The sequence below is a fragment of the Periplaneta americana genome, chromosome 13 (genome assembly GCF_040183065.1).
Source record: "Periplaneta americana isolate PAMFEO1 chromosome 13, P.americana_PAMFEO1_priV1, whole genome shotgun sequence".
NCBI lineage: Eukaryota > Metazoa > Arthropoda > Insecta > Blattodea > Blattidae > Periplaneta > Periplaneta americana.
In genome coordinates this window covers 68,546,161-68,569,041 of record NC_091129.1, presented here as the reverse complement: position 1 = coordinate 68,569,041, position 22,881 = coordinate 68,546,161, and the positions used below count along the sequence as shown (strand labels likewise).

At 34.9% G+C, this 22,881-nt stretch overlaps 1 protein-coding gene across 1 annotated transcript in view; it reads right to left on the bottom strand.

The window, feature by feature from the left end:
• Positions 1–22,569, bottom strand: part of LOC138712018 (cytochrome P450 6k1-like) — a 64,115-nt gene extending 41,546 nt beyond the window's left edge. The window contains exon 1 of the mRNA XM_069843402.1: positions 22,415–22,569. The gene's annotated coding sequence lies outside the window, so the exon portion shown is untranslated. The remainder of the gene's footprint in view (positions 1–22,414) is intronic.
• Between the last annotated feature and the right edge of the window lie 312 nt (positions 22,570–22,881).

The following is a 22,881-nucleotide window of genomic DNA, read 5'->3' as shown; positions in this document are numbered from 1 at the left end:
TTCAAGTATATAGTAATTAAGAATACAGTGCTTTTGTCACCTAAGACCACTGGTAATTTTGAATTATAAATAATAATTAAAATGGGTATATGGCAATCATAATGAATGCAAAGTACATAGCAGGCGTAGCATTCTCAATAGGTAGTCTTTAATAGAGCACATTGATGAGTTTTTAGGCCTATAGGTGGTTGATCGATGCATTCTTCATGTTGCGGAGGCAACTGCACGATACCTGTTAAACAGTAAAACTAACATTACTAGGATTACAGCTATTGGAAACTCGAATGGTATTTTCTGTTCTCGGACTTGGCACAGTCACTGCCCTTAGGGGTAATTTACAAGGACAAACATCAGTGTTGAAGTAACGTTATTTAGGGTTTCTTTGTGAAGCAGGTAGTTGAATTGGATCAATGAATAATGCCGTGGAATGCAAGTATTGGCAATGGAATTTAGGGAAAGAAAATTCATAGTACACTGAAAAAAAAATTGTACGTAAAATGTGTGTGGAAAATACACGGAGCAAAATTAAAGTCCAAAATAATCCTTTAAAAATTAGGGTGCGTAAAATACGCGGTGGCGCAAAGTATGAGGGCAAATACAGTATATATATATATATATATATATATATATATATATATATATATGCATACATACATATACAAGCAGTAAAGATGACGTTCAAACCGGCGCACCATGTAGACACAAAATCTTCGTGCATCATAATTGAACGCGCGTTTTAAACTTCATTCTTTCAATATTCTTCCCAGTTGCATGCTTACGCACATGGAAAATTGAACCTTGTAGATGCAGATTTAGTCACTCGTTAAATTCAGCAATTTTGTCATTCAATCCCTGCCTTTTAGCCTCCCATTGACTTCAGCGTTTCAGTTACTTAATGACTCCAGCCATTTTGTCATTCATTACTAATTACTTTAATTTCTCATTTACTTCTATCACTTTGTCATTCACTATTCAGCCTTTTAGTTACTCATTGAAATCATTTCCTTTGTAGCCTATTTCATTACTCGTCAGCATTTTATTCACTCATCCACTTCAGCTACTTCCCCAATCATTAGATTGTATGAAATTATTGTTTGTTTCATTTGACCATTTCCTTTATAAATTGTTGATTTTTTTACCATCACTTATTAAGTGATTGACTCAGCAATACGTTCACTCATTCATTCATTAACGTTTTTGTTAACTTCTGTACTTATTGAGTTGTTGAATTATTTATTCTCTCAGTTATTAAATCACTCACTCGTTCAAATATTTTGTCACTAGTAATTTATAATGTTTCAATAAATAATTCTTATAGTTATACTTATTCATATACTAAATAATTAATAACTGAATTATCAATGCGATTATACATATATATATATGTATATATATTAATTTATGCAGTACATTAATAAAACATTAGTATTAAATTAGAATTTTATTCATTTGCATAACTTATTGAATCATATATATTTTAGTCACTTTTTATTTACGTGTTATTAATTTTTTATGTCCTGTAGAAATTTAATTTCCTGTAACTAATTAATTCTCCACACTTTAATTACAGCTTTACAGGCAGTGCGTATCGCTACAAATTTAGTGGACGAAGATTAAGTTCTCCATTGAATGTTTCAGATAATTCCATCCCATAAAGACTAGTGAAATGTACGATGTATTTTATTTATTCTGAGTTGCCTTGAAGTAGTAGCTTTAGACCATTCTTATCACAGGATATTGTCTTTAATTAAGTCATTTGTCATTAATAATACTTCAATAATAATTTGCATTTTTAAAAATCATACACAACTTGTATAAAATTATTACCATTCAGTTTCAAATTAAGGAAAAATTTAAAATTGTTGTGTGATTCAAGATTGTTCTTAATTTTTCACTCTGTTTAATTATTCGACGTAATGAAAAATTAGTAATGGACTTTAAATAGGGATTTCTTTAATTTACCTGTAATAAATCTTATATTCTTTATTGTTCTGTATACACTTTTAACACTTATGTATCACTGATTAATTTTTTAACTTCTTCACTATTTTAATTTTTAGGAAATTACCTGGCTGATTTAGTTTCGAAGAGGCTTTGGACAATGAAGAACAACACTACGAATCTAAATCAGCCAGGTAATTTTCTAAAATTTTATTTATCAATATATTAATTCTCAAACTTACCAACTTACCTTTCATTCATTCAATAATTCTTTTCACTGAGTGATTATATACATTAAATGAAACAATACACTAGATAAATTTAATTATGCAATACACTACTATACTTGTTTAATGTATTTGCTTTATTGGTTCATTTACCTTTTCCGACAAACCTGTACAATTGTAATTCATATGACAACTAGTAGCAATAGTAAAATATACAGGTCACAACAGCCCGATATACGTAGCTTCTATGAAAGCTTTCGGAAAACATTACAGAAAAGAACTGTGGAATTAGGTGAATTAAAAGAGGAATGCGTCTGCATTTTCTATTTAACGTCAAATATATTATGCTATCTCTATCATACTAGAGGTATAGAATAAGGATATTATGAATGAGCTGCAAAAGTTTAATTAATGTGCATGAAGTAGTCCTTGAGGAAATGGCTTATGAAGTTAAATTTAACATCATTGGGATAGGCCATTTATACTTCCTTTAAGGGGAGGCAGAGGTGAAATTTTGAACAAAACTGAAGAAAAAACGAAAATTTGGTTTTTTCCATTTTTATTATCTTTATTTTCATATTCCGATATTAGTTTTTGATTTTGTGCCCTTTAAAAGTATGGAATTAAAACTAAGATAACTGTATTACTATATTATTCCCATAATAAACTAATACTTAACATTATTTGTATACCTTCTCTGAACATATAAATAAAAAGAAATATTGAAAATTTCTTACAATATGGTGCATGGAGCATTTTATATCAAACGATATAAAGTTTTATAAAATTATTAATATTTACAGAACTATTGTACTTAGAAAATTGAAACTTGATATGTCTATTACTAATAACATACTTAGTATCCTTGATCAATTTCAAACAAATCGGATAAATTTTGTGGATTTTGAAATATTCACCTCTGCCTCCCCTTAAGCTATAAGTATAGGCCTAAGTCGATAGTTAATTTCTTAATGGCAGTATTCATAGACATTCTTAGCGCAGGCTTCCGGTGGATGATCAGTGAACTAACGTTTTTCGTATTCATAAACCATTGTTAGCGATATGATATATGAATGCTAGTTTAGCACGCTCGTAGCGCGGGCTAGCGAAATGTGTATGAACAGTACCCTAGAGATGGAATAATCTGAATAGGTTAACCCTTGAAGATGTTGGTAATGATGACGGTAATGAAGAATGAACCCTCCTTCGCTCAACTGTATCTCACATAGTATCAGTAGCGGCTCCTGCATATTTCTTAATAGAGGAAAGAAATTATTACAAAATGACACCTTCTTGAATGAAACATGCTATAAATTAGCCTACATCAGCAGTGACCAAAACTCGAACGGCACTGATTACATGCGAGAGACAGCCTAAGACGGGGAGAGGTACATGGCATGAAAACTAGAACCAGTGGTGGTTCGTGCACTAACATTGAGTTCTTCATCAATCCCGCGAATAAAAATAGCAAGCTTTGTCGTATCAGTAATGTCACTGCTGTCATAGAAAATCAATAAAAAATATATAGACCTACCTACAAATTTCTTGCTTTTTTTTAAATATTCTTCATGAACACAAGCAGAAATTTCCTGAATTCTCTTCTGGATATCTAGTCCAGAAATGCGTAGTTTTTCAAAATTAATTAAAAACTTTCATTGGACAAATTATTTCAGTCACTTTGATCATTACGCTTTTATAAAACTCTCCTTCGTTGGAAGGTTTAGGAGAACGAGCTACTATTTCGTTCGCCAGTAGATAGCTGGCTTCCTTACATTTATTTATGTCAGCTTTCCCTTCATGACGATGATTGAAGGCTGATTTCAGTTCTTGGAGTTTAATAGCTCGTTTCATTACTACACTAGCACGTAATATTCAATCAGTTTCTCTATATAATAATAATAATAATAATAATAATAATAATAATAATAATAATAATAATAATAATAATAATAATAATAATATTATTATTATTATTATCATTATTATTATTATTATTATTATTATTATTATTATTATTATTAAATCAATAACTAGTAAATAACGGATAGGCCTAATAATCACCACAAGACTAAAACAGAAATTATAATGGATATAGCGTAGTCATTATTCTATGATTCAAGGGAAGATATAGGCCTATATAATGAGGTACGTATATAAAAATTATGGTAACACTTGCTGATAAATAATGATAATTATAGTAATATTAATAATACCTGTTATGCCTGTGTATTCAGCATAATGCCTGAATGTTGCTTCTATATACTACTACTAATTGAACCGTTGGGCAAAGCAACATATTACATTTTCTCCAACAAACAGCGAATAAATTCCTTTTCCCATTCTGTACGAAATCTTCTGTTCCTGCTCGTAGAGACAGAGGGGTTTGTAGAGCGACATAATACCTACACTGTTTACCTTCAGTACGTGAGCGAGACAGAGAGCAATGTACAGGAAACTCCCCTTCCCTTACCAGTATGAAGGTTTTTGATTACACGATGTAATCACGATACCCAGTTTGGTCACTGCTGGCCTACATGCATACATGTAAGACCAGGTAGTTTTGGGGTTGGCCTTCCCTTTTGTATAGCATTAATCTGTTTTTGTAAACTGAGTTTCCTAAATTGTCCAAAATATGTGTTTTCACTTCAATTCATTGTTGAATAATTGCACAAATTAACAATTACAAGGAAATTCACAACCTCGCAGCATTTTTCGCGCACTCTTCAGTATCACATGTGTGGGAAGAGACTAGCTACTAACACGTAACCGGAACCGTTTTACGGAAGAGGGAATGGGAAATAATCTGTTAGGAAAGCAAGAACACTGCACCCACTCACATGTTCTATGTTGCCATATGAGGCGTGTAGTTGCAAAATCAGATACATCACTTTTTTCGAAAATGAGTTAATGTTATATTTCATATCTTCATATGATTCTACAACTGCTATAGCACTGTTATGCTCCAAAGCCAGATACATCACATGGATTTGTATGATGAAATAATAGCATTGGTTGCAAATCCTTGGTTCCTTGCAAACATTTTTCCTTTATACTAAAAAATTATGTTTTAGTGATGTATCTGATTTTGCAACTAAACGCCTCATATGTACTTTTACAAGTTCAGTATCACATGCTTCTGAAGAATATCAGTTCTTATAAAGTCATACTAGTCATACTACCATTATTGTTGAAATATAGTTTGAGCTGCCGGTAGCCGATTAATTTTTATGTTAAAAATAATGTAGTTTAAGGTACTTTCAATTTCAAATATATTTGTACAAAACTGACAACTTGGCTGTCGCCCTGTCTAGTAGACAATGAATGTAAGTGAATTTCAAGTGCCAAAAGATCTGCGATACTAACGTAGAACTACATCCTCTTTGTTTTATATAAACCCGACTTTAACTTTCAAATATCCTCGAAAGTTTCAAATCATGAATAGTAGCCTGTATAAAGTGCAATGAACAATATTTGATTTATAATTTTAATAGAGTTTTTATGGTGTCTTTCATAGCTCTGCTTTAAAACTGTTTTTATTATGCCTCCTATGTGTTATAGTCTGGTTGAATGCAATATCGCTAGATGGCAGCGGTAGCGAGCTTGCTGCACGACCAGTCGGTTTCTGTCTGCTACACTATTCCCGCCCATGCGCAGAATCAGAGGAGGATCTCCTCCCTATCCGTTCATTTACTTGCTTTAAAACTCTCCTTCTTTCTCTGGCCGCAAGTGCGCTGTTGTCTATGTGTGTTAACTGCAGTGAAGGAGGAAAGGATTGACTTTCCTCCTCACAAATAAACTCGCATCCTCCTCACAGTTTTCGCGCAGCACATCAGCGCATCGTTTAAAACTCGATCAACCGATGTTTTCTGATAGCTGTGAACTTAAAAATTATCGAATTTTCCTCGAATTTCAAGGCACATATTTTATTTGGTATTTACTTTCAAAAGAAGAAAAATGTGAGGAAGACGTTCCTCCCTTCCCTCCCCCGAGGAACCGCCACTGCATAGTAACGTTTATGACTACAAATTTAATGAGCCACAGTTCGATTCTGGTTAGAGAATTTGAGAATATCCTTCTCTCACATAGACTAGTTACATGTCCCCGTCTTGTGTTAGACATTTCTACCTTCCTTTGTCTTTTAGACTCTTTCTTTGATATAAACTTTAAAGCCAATGCGGTGTAGGCCTAATAAGTGTAAAAAGTTAGTATTGTATTTATGATTATTCTGCTGAACTAATTGCTTGAAGTAGACTAAGTCCTCCGACAGAAAACAATGCACAGTTGAAGTCTCAGGCATAGAAGTCTGTCTCTAAAATGTCTCGTATGAATATGATGATGGTTCTGTCTTTAGGCGCAATGAAGGCAAATGGAGGTAAAGCTCTATTCCTTTACGATCTCGGCATTAGAATGAAGTGATGTCAGTACCACTCTCAGACATAATTTTACTCAATTTGATAGGATGCTGAAAGACCCAAGGGCCGTTCTGTAAGTTTGAAAACGAGAAAATCCCTCCATCGCGCATCGCCACCCGGAATTTAACCTTGGACCTTTCAATCCGTAGTCAATTACTGTACTAACTCAGCTACCCTGCCGTCAAAAGCGAATAAATACTACAAATGACGCATTGTAACTTAATGCGACGTGAACTGGAATATTCTTTCGTATCTTTATTTCTTTTTGTTGACGGAACATCACAGGTGTGAGATATAAGCAATTTTGTGCAGAATATTAAATATGTATCCTACCGTTCGAGTGTAGCATGCATAACTTCTCTTTTTTCTTTCTGAAGTGGTTTGGAAACTACGGAGTTCCATGCACAATCTGAGTAAACAGTTTTTATTTTCCGGTAACTTTTAATGTCATTTTTTAATTTTATACAAAAGGGTGTTATCGACGTTAAGGCGAAGCATTGGCGTTATATATAGGCCACGGTTATGATATGAATCTCGCTTAGAGTATTATTATTTGTCCATTGGAGGTTACACATAGTCCTGTCGCTTACGTCCGTGCAATTGAAAAGTGACACTGAATATGACATGATGAGGGAGAAGAGAACAGAGGCAGACTCAGAAATATTAAGCTATAATTATTTTGTTGAAATTTCTTTCAAATATTAGATTCTAATGGGACTTGTTTGTGAAAGCGTGGACATATCTTTATAAATTTGCTAATTATTTGAACTGCAAATGCACTAAAAGTTATAATCATAATTTGATGCAATCTTTACAGCGTTATAATGGATCATTTAGAAGTATTTTAAGGTGTTAGGCATAATTTTAGGTGCGTGGCGTTCTCCTCACTATTCAGGTATAATGCTAGAGTTCCCGGGTAGCTCAGTGGTAGAGCGTTGGTACGTTGAACCAAAGGTCCCGGGTTCGATACCCGGCTCCGGAAAAATTTTTCCCTCGAAATTATTCAAATCAACTTTACGGGGAGTTATACCTGAAATCTTGATTTGCAATGCTAATGAAGTTAGAAAGCTGAAGTTTTTATGTATACTTCCAGAAATCAAGTAGGTTAGAAATTTATTATTATTATTATTATTATTATTATTATTATTATTATTATTATTATTATTATTGATTAAAATATTTTCAATTACATTTGTAGATATTTAAATTTCAATTAGAGTAATTTTTGATAATTAAATAATTGTTTCATAATAATTAAATATAGAAACAATATTATAATATAATTCCATTAAACTTTAAAATATCAGTCTTTATGATTTACCATATAATAAACATAGAATACAAGTAAATTTTTATAACATTTGTTCTAAATTTATTTATAAACTAGCCGTACCCGTGCACTCCGTTGCACCTGTTAGAAATAAATATAAAGTAATTACATAATTAAAATACGACGTTTGATCCAGGGAACATTCGTATTTGATAGAAGGATAAATCGTTTAATACGTTACTTAATTTAAATTGTATCTAAATTATTAAAATGGGATCATTTTCGTCCAGAGACCACTCATTTGATGCAATGACAATTCCTTTATGTTTCTTATTTGTTATTACATGCAACCATAGTTTAATGAATGCACAAAATAGCCTATTAAGTTTTCTGTGTATAAGAAGTTATTTTAATCTTACCTGTCCTCGATTCACTCAGAAGTTACTGTAATAACATTATAGCATTATGTCCATCTAGAGAAACTACACTTTCCAATGGTGAAATAACAATTAATTATACAAATCGGTTAATTTAACATCCGTTATTACTTCATACAAAGACAGAAACATTATCTGTAGGCTATCTTTCATAGCTTTCGATTGTTGCTGTCCAAGGCCCCTTATAGGCGAAGTCATTTGTTTTTTAATTCATTACACGGCCTTAGATGGCAGTTATTTTAATTTTAAAACTCGTTTATCTCATTAAATATCAGTCCTATCAAACTTTTTTAAGGAATAAAACTTATCGCAAATTATTTTTAAAGAAACTTTTGTTATGTAACATTTTTCACAAAAATCAATAATAATCGAGATATTTCGATTTATTTAATTCAGGCCCCCTTATAACCCCCTTTTTAAGTAATGTATTTTGAATGTCATATAGCCTAAAACCTAAGTTACAACGAACTTAATTTATATTCCAATTTTCATCGATATCCGTTCAGCCATTATCGCGTGAAAAGGTAACAAACATACAGACAGACAGACATACAAACAAAAATTTCAAAAAAGCGACTTTCGGTTTCAGGGTGGTTAATTATTAGATTTAGATTAGATTAGATTTATTTATTTAACCTGGTAGAGATAAGGCCGTCAGGCCTTCTCTGCCCCTCTACCAGGGGATTACAACTATAACATGAACAATAAGATTACAATTAATATTAAATTTACAATTACAATTACAATAAAAATTAAAGTACGACAAGAATACCTGATTAATGAAAGCTAGACATTTTATCATAGAAGTTAAGAACAAAGAATATTTTTGTATTTACTAAATTACAAATTAAACCTACAATAACAAAATTCTATAGTGATGAAATTACCGGATATTGAGATATTTTGTGGTAGATTAAAAGAACTATTTACAAGAAACCATGTCTGAACGAGTCTCAATTACTGACCAAGTGCCTAGTAAGTTTGCGTTTGAATTGAATTTTATTTCGACAGTCCCTGATGCTAGCAGGTAACGAATTCCAGAGTCTTGGCAGGGCTATTGTGAAAGAGGATGAGTATGAGGAGGTGCGATGGGATGGTATTGTTAGTATTGTTTCATGGCGAGAGCGTGTGTTCAGATTGTGGTGGGAAGAAAGGTAAGTGAAGCGAGACGACAGGTACGAAGGAATAGAAGAGTTCAAGATTTCGAAGAGAAAGAGAAGTGAATGTAAATTTCTTTTCTTATCTAGTTTAAGCCAACCTATTGCTTCCAGGGATGGGGTAATATGATCATATTTACGAACATTGCTTACAAAACGTACACACAAATTATGAGCACGTTGAAGTTTCATTTTGTTGTCGCTGGAAAGGTCAGTCAGTAAAATGTCAGCATAGTCAAAATGGGGAAATACAAGGGTCTGCACAAGGGACTTTTTTAAGCAAGAGGGAAGATGAACATTTATCCTTTTTAGCACATGAATAATAGAATATACTTTTCTGCAGGTTTCTGTGATTTGCATGTCCCAGTTGAGATTATTATCCATGTGAATGCCAAGATTTTTTACCGAAGAACTGAAAGGGATATGCACTGTACTTATTTTAACGGGGGAAATGTCGAGGTGCTTTACAGCGTCGGTTTGCCGTTTGTGTCCTAATATGATTGCTTGTGTCTTTCCAGGATTGATATTAAGATGGAATTTCTTTGTCCATGTCACAATCGAGTCAATGTCTTTGTTCAATTTATCTATAGCGTCATTTATTCGATCTAAGCGGGAAGAGATGTAGCATTGAAGGTCGTCAGCATACAAGTGATAGTTACAATGCCTTACATGAGATGTAATATCACTGACATATATCGTGAACAACAATGGTCCGAGTACCGAACCCTGTGGTATACCTGATGTTATGTTAAACCAGGAAGAGCTTCGATTCCCGGATACAACACATTGTTGTCTTTCCCGTAAGTAGGATTCGAACCAACTCACAGCAGTCTTTGACAAATGCAGATTTCTCAATTTATGGGTGAGCAGGTCGAAATTTACAGAGTTGAAAGCTTTGCTAAGGTCAAGAAGTGTTAGTATTGTTACTTTATTAGAGTCGATTGCTTCACGAATGTCTTCTGTCACTTTAAGTAGAGCAGTGCTTGTGTTGTGTCCAGCTCTGAAACCTGACTGATACTTGTCGAATAGTTTGTGTTCGTTCATGTAGTTAGTAATTTGTCTGTGTACGATTCTTTCCAGTGCTTTTGATATGGCTGGCAGGATACTGATTGGTCTATAGTCGTTCGGGTCGGTGGGAACTTTGACTTTTGGAAGAGGAAGAACGAAAGCTTGCTTCCATATTTTAGGGAAAGTTGAAGTGATTAAGGAACTATTGAATATGTGTGCAATTGTAGGTATTACTATGTCTTGTATTTTCTGTATGAGTAATATGCTAATGTTGTCTGGCCCTTGAGCTTTCGTCTTGATGCGTCGGATGGCTTTCATTACGTCAATAGGAGTGACGTCAGTAAAATAGAATTTGTCTCGAGTTGGGGGAGCTGAGTCAGGCAAAACTGTGTCTTGTTTCGTTGTGTTGTTTAAGGTCGGGTCCTTTACAAAGTGTTCGTTCAATCGGTCAAGTGGGATGGGTATGTCTGCTTGTTCACTAGCCCTTCCAAGTCCAATGACCTTCAGATTTTTCCATAACTCGGAAGGGGTTGTGTTGGGCTCTATAAGTTTGTAGGAGTATTTGAGTTTAGCGTTTCTTATTAGTTGAGTCGTTCTGTTTCTTAGGTGTTTATATAAGTTAAAATATTCGTCGTTTTTATTGCGGGTGTATTTCCTATAGGCTAAGTCGCGTTCGGACATCAGGCTACGTATTTCAGTCGTCATCCAAGGGGCTGGGGTCTTTCTGGTATGTTTGGTCTTTAATGGTGCGTGTTTGTCATAAAGTTGAAGTATTAACGTATTGAATAAGTCTACTTTCTCGTCTACAGTTCGTAATGTCCAGATCATGTGCCATGGAAGTTGCGCAGCGTCTTCTTTCAGTGCAATATCATCTATTCTTTTGATATCCCTGTAAGTAATTACTCTAGGAGTCGATTTAGGACACTGCAGATTAAACGATAGATAAATGATATCATGCCCTGATAGTCCTGGTGCAGGCAACTGTCCATGCGTCAGTATTTTGTCGACATTGTTAGTAATTATCAAGTCCAGTAATGTGTCTGTACCTTCCGTATGATGTGTGGGAGCTAGGGGTAGGATTACCATATCAAGGCACTGAAAGAATGATTTAAGTCTTTTAGTCGTACTAGAATGTAAGTCAAGTAAGTTTGAATTGAAGTCACCCATGATTATAACGTTCTCATATTGCGGCGTTACGTTTAGTAAGTATATATGTTAGGACCAATTATTTTTGGAAAATCGAAAATTACCAGAAAAATTTCGGCTACAGATTTATTATTAGTACAGATGCAAACGTTTTCGCTCCCCTGGGGCATCATTAGGTAACATATAACATTATCAAATATTACATTATTGTGCTTGTGAAAATGTGTATTATACAATTGCGAATTTGAAGATAAATTAAGAGCGGCTTGTTATATACTGTGTAAAAAGTGACTTGCTTATGTGTAATATGTAGATCCCGGATGTTTAGGCATGTATAACAGTTAAAATAGGCAGGAAAAAAAGGCACAATAATCTTTGAAAAAAGGCATTATAAATTAAAAAAAAAACATGATACATTTTAGCAATAAATTTAAATTATATCAACATAACTCACATATTTACTTCGTAGGTGACACATGTTGATTTATAAAATCCTTTTTTTCATGATTAACTGTCTTTTTATAAACCTTAGGCAACAAAACTGTTCCTTCGGTTGAAAACACATGCGCACCAAATTCACTAACGCGAGCATGAAGTTTACTTATCTATGGTTTACTGAATTTAGGCATTCTAGCTAACCGATCTTACACCTTATGTCACCCGACAATAACTGACTGTTCCTCACTCAAATTTTATTCTCCTACAGTAATACACACATGTAGTACAAAATTGTAACAGTAAGATTTGAAAATATGAAAGCAAACAATGAAAATGCTACGTGACAAATTGTATGAGAACGAGCTTAATACTGTATTTAAAATTATAAAGCTGATTGTTGGTAACGTGAAGACATGACAATATTATATTTGTAACTGTGGATTGTCGATCATTATTCATATTACACCAATAGTATTAAAGCAGATAATTGCAAATAAACAAGAAATATTGCTTTAAAATGACAAAAAAGGCATTTATTAGTAAGAAACACCTTAAAAAGGAAAAATAGGTAAAATAAAAATTGGTCCTATCACTTTGATTTACCCCAAATCACATTTATATCTATTCAAATAATGATTTACTACCCTGTAAAAAAGGTATTTTGCCAAACGTCCGGGCTCTAGATATGCATTGAAATGTCAATGAGCATAAATTATTAGAATTTATTTAAAACCATCAGATGCTGCCATGATAGAAGCAAAATTTTTCAAAAATACCATAAAATGTGACATTTGTAAAATCTTTAAGAATCCGACGTATTACTAAATGTCAAGTCCAACTTTAGACAATTCAACTTAATCCCGTATTAATGTTGTCGTGAGAAGATAAGATGACGTTGTAAATTGATTGTTAATATCGTGAATTCCTCCATATGCTCAATTCTGATGTAATAATAAAGGTTGTGATACGATAATATCTGCTAGCGTCTATTAATTAGTTTTAAGAAAAAATGATGGAATAACTTACTTCACTTGGATGCCGTACAGCGGTTAAGACTGACGGTCAACACTTCAACAGTGCTGACATAGCTTTGTTATCAGGTTTAAAGTACACGAAATGGCGCATACTTTCTAGATTTTCCTAACTTTGAACTCTCCTAATTGACGATTTTATTGCCGCAAATCAAGCTTTCAGGTATAATTCCCGGTAAAGTTGATTTTAATAATTTCGAGGGAAAAATTGTTCCGCGGCCGGGTTCATTTGCATAATACACGTCACTGTTCGTTAACAGAAAGCCACAATTTAAGTCACACGGAGTTAGTGTGCACTCAGTGTTGGTTGCTTGACGGTTGTCAGCCCACTTTGAGGTCTGTGGATATAGAGGGAAGAATTGGATCGGTGTCTGGTAGAGTTCCCGGGTAGCTTAGTTCGTAGAGCGTTGGTACGTTAAACCAAAGGTCCCGGGTTCGATACCCGGCCCCGGAAAAATTTTTCCCTCGAAATTATTCAAAATTATCCGATTTTATTGCCATCATCACCATCTTATTTATTTGTATCATCTCCATGGCAAATATTCCACTATTTCGAATTAATATTCTTAATACTGGCCCTTCAAGATTACATATATTCTTCTCATTTAAATTATTATTATTATTTAAGTAAATTATTATTACTTAAATAATAAAAATTCAGAATGGAAGTGAAATAACATTGTAGATTTTCAAAGCAAATAGCTCATGTTGTATGTAACAAAAAAGTGTAATAAGATATTGGTGAGAAATCCATAATTTTCTTAAAAAAAAAAAGTGTTTTTTTTTCTTCAAATATTTAACACTCTCTTACGAACTGTTGCGAGTAAGATCGTCATGTTTCTTCATATCGATAAATAAATAATCATTTATCCCTAGCGTATTTCAATGGCGTAGACGGTTTTTGTGTAAATTTAATTTATAAGCCATATAATTTGAAGCCACTGAACAACGTGATAAGTTTGCATCGCTGTAGCCAAAGAGGCAGTTGGAGGCAGTTAGACAGCCTGAGTTTGTTGACCTCTTACCAGAGTCGTGCAGATTGGCCCTCAGCGCAACACTGTCAGTCCTAATGCATAAGCAGCCCAGACCACCCAATACCAACACTGCTTGGCGCGGACGCTTCCTAGCCCGTTGCGGTTGGCTTCGCAGCCCAGCTTAGCCCACCGCACTCCTCAGCACTCGTCTCAGCACTGCAGTGACGTCATCCCACCAGTTGATTGCATTCTACTGTTTTCCTGCTTGCGCGCTAGTTGTGCTTTCGCTTGATGTGTGGCATGAGCACACCGGACACAGTACAAAATTAAAATATTTTCCACTGCTGTCGAACACAGATTTAGAAACTGTCCCTATGGTACTTTTTAAAATTTTCATCCGACTCTGTATTTTTTAACTTTCTTACTGCGATTTTCTCCTTCAATACTTTTCCTCTAGATAGATTGCATTTTAGAATGTATGTTTTAACGGCCGGTGTCTGTGATAAAGTTTTTCCGGGCTGCTATTACACTATCAAAATTTTTTGGCAAAGATCTTTTTATAAAATATATATTATACAATATATGACAGTGTAATGGGTTTTCTTTTATAAAAGTTCCTTTCATAAAATATCTTTTATAAAATATGAGTGCAGCTTGTTACCTTTGATAAAATATTTATATTCCGTGAAACAAATATGGCGGCACGCAAATATAACTGGACTGTTGCTACCACAAACATTTTGATATCGGAGTATGAAGCAAATGAAATGTAAATAAATAATTTTATAATATAATATTAATATTATATGAGCAAATCCAGAAATGCATATAGAGTGTTAGTTGGGAGGCCGGAGGGAAAGAGATCTTTGGGGAGACCGAGACGTAGATGGGAGGATAATATTAAAATGTATTTGAGGAAAGAGGGATATGATGATAGAGATTGGATTAATCTTGCACAGGATAGGGACCGATGGCAGGGTTATGTAGGGTGGCAATGAACCTGCGGGTTCGTTAAAAGCCATTTGTAAGTAAATAATATTTTATAATAATTTGTATAACTTTTCAAGTCCTCTCATTGTAGCTCTTTCAATAAGTTTAGATGTATCTCTCTTATCACGTCTTGCAATCCATGGTTTAACCCCTGACTAGATATTTATTCATGGTGTTATAAACCTAACGCGTAAATAACAGTATAAACAAATCGTAAACTTAACGCGCAAATATTAGTATCAACAAATCCACGGAACACGTGTTCATTGTTGTAGAACAAGTGTTAGGAGAGATTTGTTCCTAATTTTAGGCATGTTTGATAAAATTTTCTGAAAAGATTTCATGTAGTGTAATATACCCCAAATCCTATCTTTTATCAAAGATCTTTGATGCAATATTTTATCATAATATTCTTTGTCAAAGAACTTTGATAGTGTAATAACAGCCTCACAGAGACTGTATTTTCTTTGCGATGCACCATTATTTGGACTCATTTTGAAAAACAGAAATCAAGTGTTTGAAACAGTAGCTGATCGTTGATCGAACCGTACATACAAGCACAAACCCGCGCCAACTCAATTCATAAGTAACTGATAGAAGTGGAAGCTTGGGCTCATGCTTTGATACAAACAAGTTCACCGCACTAAACCGCTCCACAAGCAGTCCGCCGTGACCCGTGCGGCGGTGCAGGGTGACGGCACGGGCTAGTTCCGTGCGACACCGCTTAGCCCCTTGTGATCAGCGGTGGGCAAGCCCGTGGACTTGGACCAATCTGCATGACTCTGCCTCTTACATGTGTATTACGAGAATAGAGAAAATGTCTGTTGGCGGCGATGTTGCCTGACTGCTCAAATCTGCATTAAATTACAAAACGTAATATAGGTTGTCTAGTAGGCCTAATTTAAGTGTAGCATATCGTCCCTTTCAATCTGCAGGGTTATTTTACTTCCACCCTGCATAATGAAAGAAAAATGTAACATAAGCACAATACAGTATTAATTAAACAATACACGTTCCTCTCCGTTAAAGTTCATAATCATACTTAAACTATATTGGAAATAAAATAGCATATACATATAAAATTGTAGCAATAATACATTATAACTGAGTCACCATCCGAAAAAGCAAGATTATTCTAGCACATTCGGAATATTTCGGAACTTATCGAGGAATGCATAGAAAATAATTCGAATTCGAAAGTAAAGTAAAATCGTATTTACATTTTAAAGTTCAAGTAATACTTGTAAAGCAGACTATTCTGGATTCAATCGCGAATAGCCGGGAAGTTTTCTTCTTGCCAATATTTTCACAACGGACCTTGGGTCCACTCAGCTTCTGTCAGATTGGGTTTCCCGGAGCGTAGTGTTGACTATACTACCTCATTATAGTGTCAACGTCGTGAAAGCATGGAATTCTACCTCCATGTACCCTATGAGCCTTCATGGCGTGTAAATGGGTTACCTTCACCTTTTACCTTTTGTTGTAGTTTTCCTTTCTTCAACTCTCAGTGAAGATAGCGGATTAGGAATGGGGCAGAGGAGTGCACTGCAGATGTAAAACAGCCATAAATAATTCAATTTAACTTTTTGTCTCCTATTCAGTCTGGCCAAGACGACAGGGTGTATTTTTATTTGCATCACAAATTACTTCACGGTAAAAATGTATTCTATTTGAATAAGCGACTGTTGTAAAATAACGTAATGGTAAACAGCTTTTGAAATGAGGATAGTCAAATGTTTAAACTTTTAAATATCCTTTAAGCTGCGCTTTATGTACATATATTCATTCATTCATAGTGTTTTGCACAAAGGCAGGTATTTCACTCCAAACCCAGCATTCTCCAGTCTTTCCTAATTTTGCTTTCCTCTTTGTCTCCTCATATGAACCATAAATACATATAAAGTACTTTTGTAATTCTTTTAAGTTAATGAATTTATCAAGGAATGTCGAATAATTTAACAGAAGTGACTAGAGTAGCAATACTTTCATAGCAGCTACAAAATCCAGAAAAGTTGTATTCAATTTTTGGTAGGAAAAATGTTTATATCTTTGTCGTAGAAAACATGGATAGGCTACCATGCCATTTGTTTTGCGTTTGTCTTATTATTTTTTAAACAATGGTTTTACGTCATACTGAAGCCACTGGCGTAGCTCAATCGGCGGAGGCGTTTGCCTGCTGATCGAGAGCTGCGCTCGATCGTGGGTTCGATTCCCGCTTGAGGTGATTACCTAGTTGGTTTTTTTTTTTCAAGGTTTCCCCTCTCTTAAGGTGAATACTCGACCTCATCTCGCCAAATACTACCTCGCTGACACCTATTTCACCGATTGTAAATAACCCAGTAATTGTTACATCTTCTCCCTCTCTCTCTCTCTCTCTATGAGGACGGGAGGAGAACATCCCTGTGCACCGCGACCTGAGGTCTATTATGCGCTCCAGAGGTGAGTTGCAAGCCCACTGACCCCACCTATGTTGAACCGACCTAACTGCTAACACCCTAACGAACAGTCCCCCCATTCATCCAAATCCGTGTACCATTCCACCCCAATAGCTCCCCTACATTTCCCCCTCAAACGGTCTGAGGCGTAAGCCCCCTTTCCCGTCGGTAGGGGAATGGGTTCCGCTGCTGGCCACCAGCTACAATGCATGACTATCCACGGAGGCCGGCCGAGAGTCAGCGGCTTCGGAGGGCCGCCGCAGGCGCGATCTGAAAACCAAGTAAGAGAACCAGAATGGTGAGGAAAGGATGATGAGGGAGGAAAGGAAGTGGCGAGAATGAGTAGGGTTCCATACGCCTGATAAAATTACCTGGTATTCATGCAAAGGAGTGAGGGAAAAACCCCGAAAAAACCTCACCCACGCAACTCTTTCCAAGCGGGGAATCGAACCCCAGCCCGCTTGATTCGAGAGCGAAGGCGCTACCACGGGACCATAGCGGTGGACTACAGCGTCGTTAAATAATCAACTTAAAAATATAAAAACGTCATGCTGATCATAGAGTCACATAGTTATGCTCAAAGCTCGGATCTTGGGGACTTGTGTGTCGTGTGCTTGAGTAAGGTTACAGGCATAACGTACACAAAGCTCACGCTGCAAGTGCTCAGGGACAGTCGTTTGTACTAAGAAAGTGGTCACATCGAATGGCAAGAAGACGAAAGAATAAACTGTGTCACGTCGAAGCTAATGACATTAAGAGAATTACAGGTAAACGGTCTGTTTGAGGAAATAGAAAATACGTGTTATTCGAATGGGTGTTATGGAAGTTTGAAAATGCATTTCTTAAATTTTAGGTACAGAATTTCGTGGAGGAATTCTGAGGAGATACATTATTTTCTTCTAATGCAGAGTTTATATCTTGTAAGTTGTACCACACATAAACTAGAGCTGGAAACGGGCATTCATTGAAAGACATTGCAGTCCTTTAAATTGATGGAGAAGTTGTCCATAGCCATGGATCAAGTCGTAGAGGGACCTTCCCTAGTAGTGATACACTAATTGAAAACTATTTGCGAGAAAAATTTAGGATATACTTATCTTTCTCAGATACGAGATCTGCTGAAAATCGAACAGGAAAAAGTGACAGTGAAATATTCAGTATTTTATTTAGGCCCAAGACTTTATAATAAAATTTCAAACCATTTTCCAAATTTGAAATTTTTTAAAATTGAAACTTTTAAAAAAGAATTTTGTAAAATTATCCATGATATATAATAGTAACAAATGTACTTTTTTTACCTTTTATTTCTATCGACTATATTCATGTTTTTATCGAATATCACTGGCTTCTGTCGGATTGTCAATTTACATTAAATGTGTATTTTTCTCTCGTTTTCCCTTTCTTCTTTATTCTTGCTCTTGTGTTGTACTTATTGGTTTGAATTAAGTTACTGTATTTAGTAAACTGTCCTTGTAAATTTTATGTTATATTATTCACTAAGACCACACCGTACACGAGCCTGACTCTTACGGTAGTGGCTAGAAACATTTTTATTTTATAAATGCAATTTGTACTCACTAGGTAGCTAGTTAAAATAAATAAAATAAAAAAATTAAAGTTTGCTCCCGTCACTTCATGTGACGTGGAAATAAGTTTCCTTCGTTTCAAATCATGTGTAACTAACAGACGAAGAATTTATGGGTTCGAAAATCTTCGAATGCATGTAGTCATACACTGTAATGAAATGTACAGAGCAGAACTGTAAATTTGATGTATTTTGCATGTTTATTTATATATATGCTATAAAATTAGATGTTTCAACCTATCATAATATTATCATTATGTTGTTCCAGCCAGGAACCACTTTTATAGCAGACCTGACAGTACCTCCGTGCTGGAAGCGGGAGTTTGTTGACATTGAAGTCCGGTCGCTTAGCCACGTTCAAAGACACAAGTCCCCAACTTCCGAGCTTTGGTTATGCTACTTGTGAATGACCGCATTCTTTGAATACTTGCAAAGCGAGGACTGAACAAAAAAGAATTCAAGTCATGTAACAAAATGGATAGACTCCAGAACACGGACTGCACCCTTTCCCTCTTACTTCAAAATTCCAACCTTGTGCACACAAAATAAATTATTGGCACTGAAAAGTGCCTTTTCGTAAATATAATGATGCGCATTCGACAAACTCAGACAAATCTGCTCTTTTTAGTATTTTAAGACATAATTTGGTAGGTGCAGTCCGTGTTCTAAAATTTCCCCAACTTTTACTATTTCTTTCATTTAATATCTTTCTTTCTTTCGCTTGTTCTCTTTTTACACACTAGAAAGTTGTCAGAACTGTGGCAGACATCCACCTAAACAAAACATAAGACATAGGCCTACTAACAAAAATAAGTTATTTCCTACCTATTGAAACACCGGACTCTGTCACTGACGTTAAAGCCGTATTTTAATACATAAATACATCGCATTTCGCTTATTTCCTGTAAATACAGTATAAGAAGAGATTAATTGGAAGGTATGTCTTATACAGGGACATTATTTTATTTTTACTTCAATTTTTATTGTACCTGAGTTTTTTAATGTACTTCACTCCAACCCCCTCTACTACTAAGCTTCCAACCGCTCTCCACACAGAACCGAGGCCGCGTATGCAGTTAGTTAGTGAGTATAGTACGTTCCAGAAATATGTTCGCGTTTTCCAGTGACGAAAGAACTTTCAATATTGAATCATATTTTCGCACAGGTACAGTCGTCCGTTTGCCTACGTCGCATCCCGGTTTACCCCACCTGCTTCTGTTCGCCCCTCTATAAGTCTAGTAGCTGGGCTGTCTTAGCTCTTTTCTGAGAACATTAAATTCTGTTAGGAATTGGACGTCTACGTAATATTATACAACTGTTTAAAATAACTTAACTAAAAGGGCCTTGTTAAGTAATTAACTGTCACGTGTTTCCCCCCCCCTTCTACGACCATGCGACAAAACCACTTGAACGGACAGTAGATAGCATTTCTGAGTAATTTTATCTTTTTGGATCGGGCAGAAGTGAAAATTAAATTTACAGTACGTAAGGTACTCTTTTATAGAGTAGGTATAGAATTATTTCAACATGAGGTACTGGTACGAAGGACGAAACTGGCAATTGGAATTAGGTACAATAGTCTATACTGCGATAATATGCACAAAAGAACTGAAGCCTGTATCGAAATGAACGGCCACCATTTTCAAAAATGTGTTTAAATATCCATATTGTAATTTGCTTACAATGTTCTGTTTTCATTACAGGAGTGAGGAGTACAAAATCTTTTTTATTTGTTCATTTGCGTAATATAAATTACAAATATTCTATGAATTATGACTGTTCGCCACGTATTAATTTTATAAAACTAGCAGAAAATAGTATCTAGAGCTTCAATAATGTAACAGTATCTTAAACTATTATTCTTTGTTATGCAATGATTAATTTTTCCTTTTCTGTTAAAAATTCAGGTTTATTGGCTAGTTTCAACTGAAATAGTTATTTATGAAACAAGCGAATAAACATTTTAAAATACAGTTTATTTAACGGCGCTCGCATCTACAGAGATTATATCAGCGTCGCCGGATGTCCCGGAATTTTGTCCCGCAGGAGTTCTTTTACATGCCAGTAAATCTACTGACATTAGCCTGTCGCATTTAAGCACCGCAACTTTGGGCATAGAAGGCCAGCGCTATACCAACTCGCCAACCAGGTCGACTATATATATATATATATATATATATATATATATATATATAGTGTAAGGGGTCAAGTGCCGTCCTTTTCACAGTCTTCGGGGACGGTCTACAGGATCAAAAACTGTCCACAATACAACATAGGGTCAATACTTGACAGTTTTCGCAGAAAAAAATATTTCTTTTCTTATTTTATTCGCGTTATACTGCTTATATCGTTAGTAAAATTACGAAAACAATTACAAAGAGTTAATATTAGTTTAAATACATATTTGTCTGTTCTATTACGTTTTCGTGAAATTAAATAAGATTACATGCTTAAATTTGTTAATATTCTGGCGTGAGAGACGTGGCAACGTGTTCAGCAGGCACTATTCTGCACAGACTTACGTACATGTCAGCTGAGTTCAAGCTCCCTGTCCATAGCTCTACTGCCGAGCGGATGACAGTTCGGTACCAGGTATTCGATAAACACCTTACAGTGTCATTCACAGTTTAGGAATATCGTATGTTATTAATTTATGGAGGAAGTCATCGTAATTTAAGTGAGACAAGAAGAATGTACCGTCAACGTTTTCCTCAAAGAAGGTTACCTAATCGCTGAACTTTTGTAGCAGTTTCTCAACGGTTTTTAGAAACTAGGAATCTCTTACCCCATTTCGAAAATGATAGAACCAGAAATTTGTTAAAAAATGATACAGCTTTACGGAAGCGGGAGAGATTAAAATTTTGCATTAGAAAAAAGTTCATGTAATTTTGTGCAGAAAACCGTTCTTGTTTAAAAATGAAGCAATATTGTTACATAAAATGTAAATTAACCATAATATTCTATTAATGAGATTGAAATTTTGTATTTGCTACTCGTTTCATGTAAAAACAGTATTATCATGGTCCACTCCCGTATTATAACAGAGCATCTGTACCGGTATGTCTGCACCCGCTTGAGCTGTACTGCGTACATATAAAGTCACTTCTTCCTATTCAGCAACGTTGCAAAACGTCTAATATTGTAAACTTTAACAATTAGTTAAATTTTGCGATTATAAAAAGATTGTAAGGACATTTTCTCTTCCTTATGACATGAATAATCATCAGTTAAAATAATGGCACTTATATCCCTCACAACCTGTATATATTATACATATAATAATATAATGAAACCACTAATGCCAAAATAGACGTAATGAAAATGTAATCCATACGCTGAGCCCTAGTTTATGTTATTACTTACTGTGTTAGTATTTATGCCACACACATTGAGCACTGGATATATACACTGTAACTAGTAGCCTATATTATTATGTATATTAGTCAGACACGAGTAGCCTCCAAACGCGACTTCTTCTCTACTTGGTTGGAACGTGTCTGAGCGAAGCAATTTTTAAGTTGAATACATCGTAATAAGCTGTCGATCTTGAATGACACGAATGACCTTGGGGATGATAAATATATTCCATGAAATCCTCATTAAGGATGGAAATAATGGGAAGGTCTTTCCAGAAGCTGTACCAGTAACCCAGAAAAATATCTTCCAGCTTCAGTAAACATAAAAATATTCCCAAAAGAAGATATTCATGAACTTAGAATGCAAGCAGGTACATGGGAAATACGGTCGCAAGAAAGGATGAACACTGTGTAATTTTCTCCGCTCGTAATGATGTCAACAAAAACATCATTCTTAATGTTGGTAATTTTTTT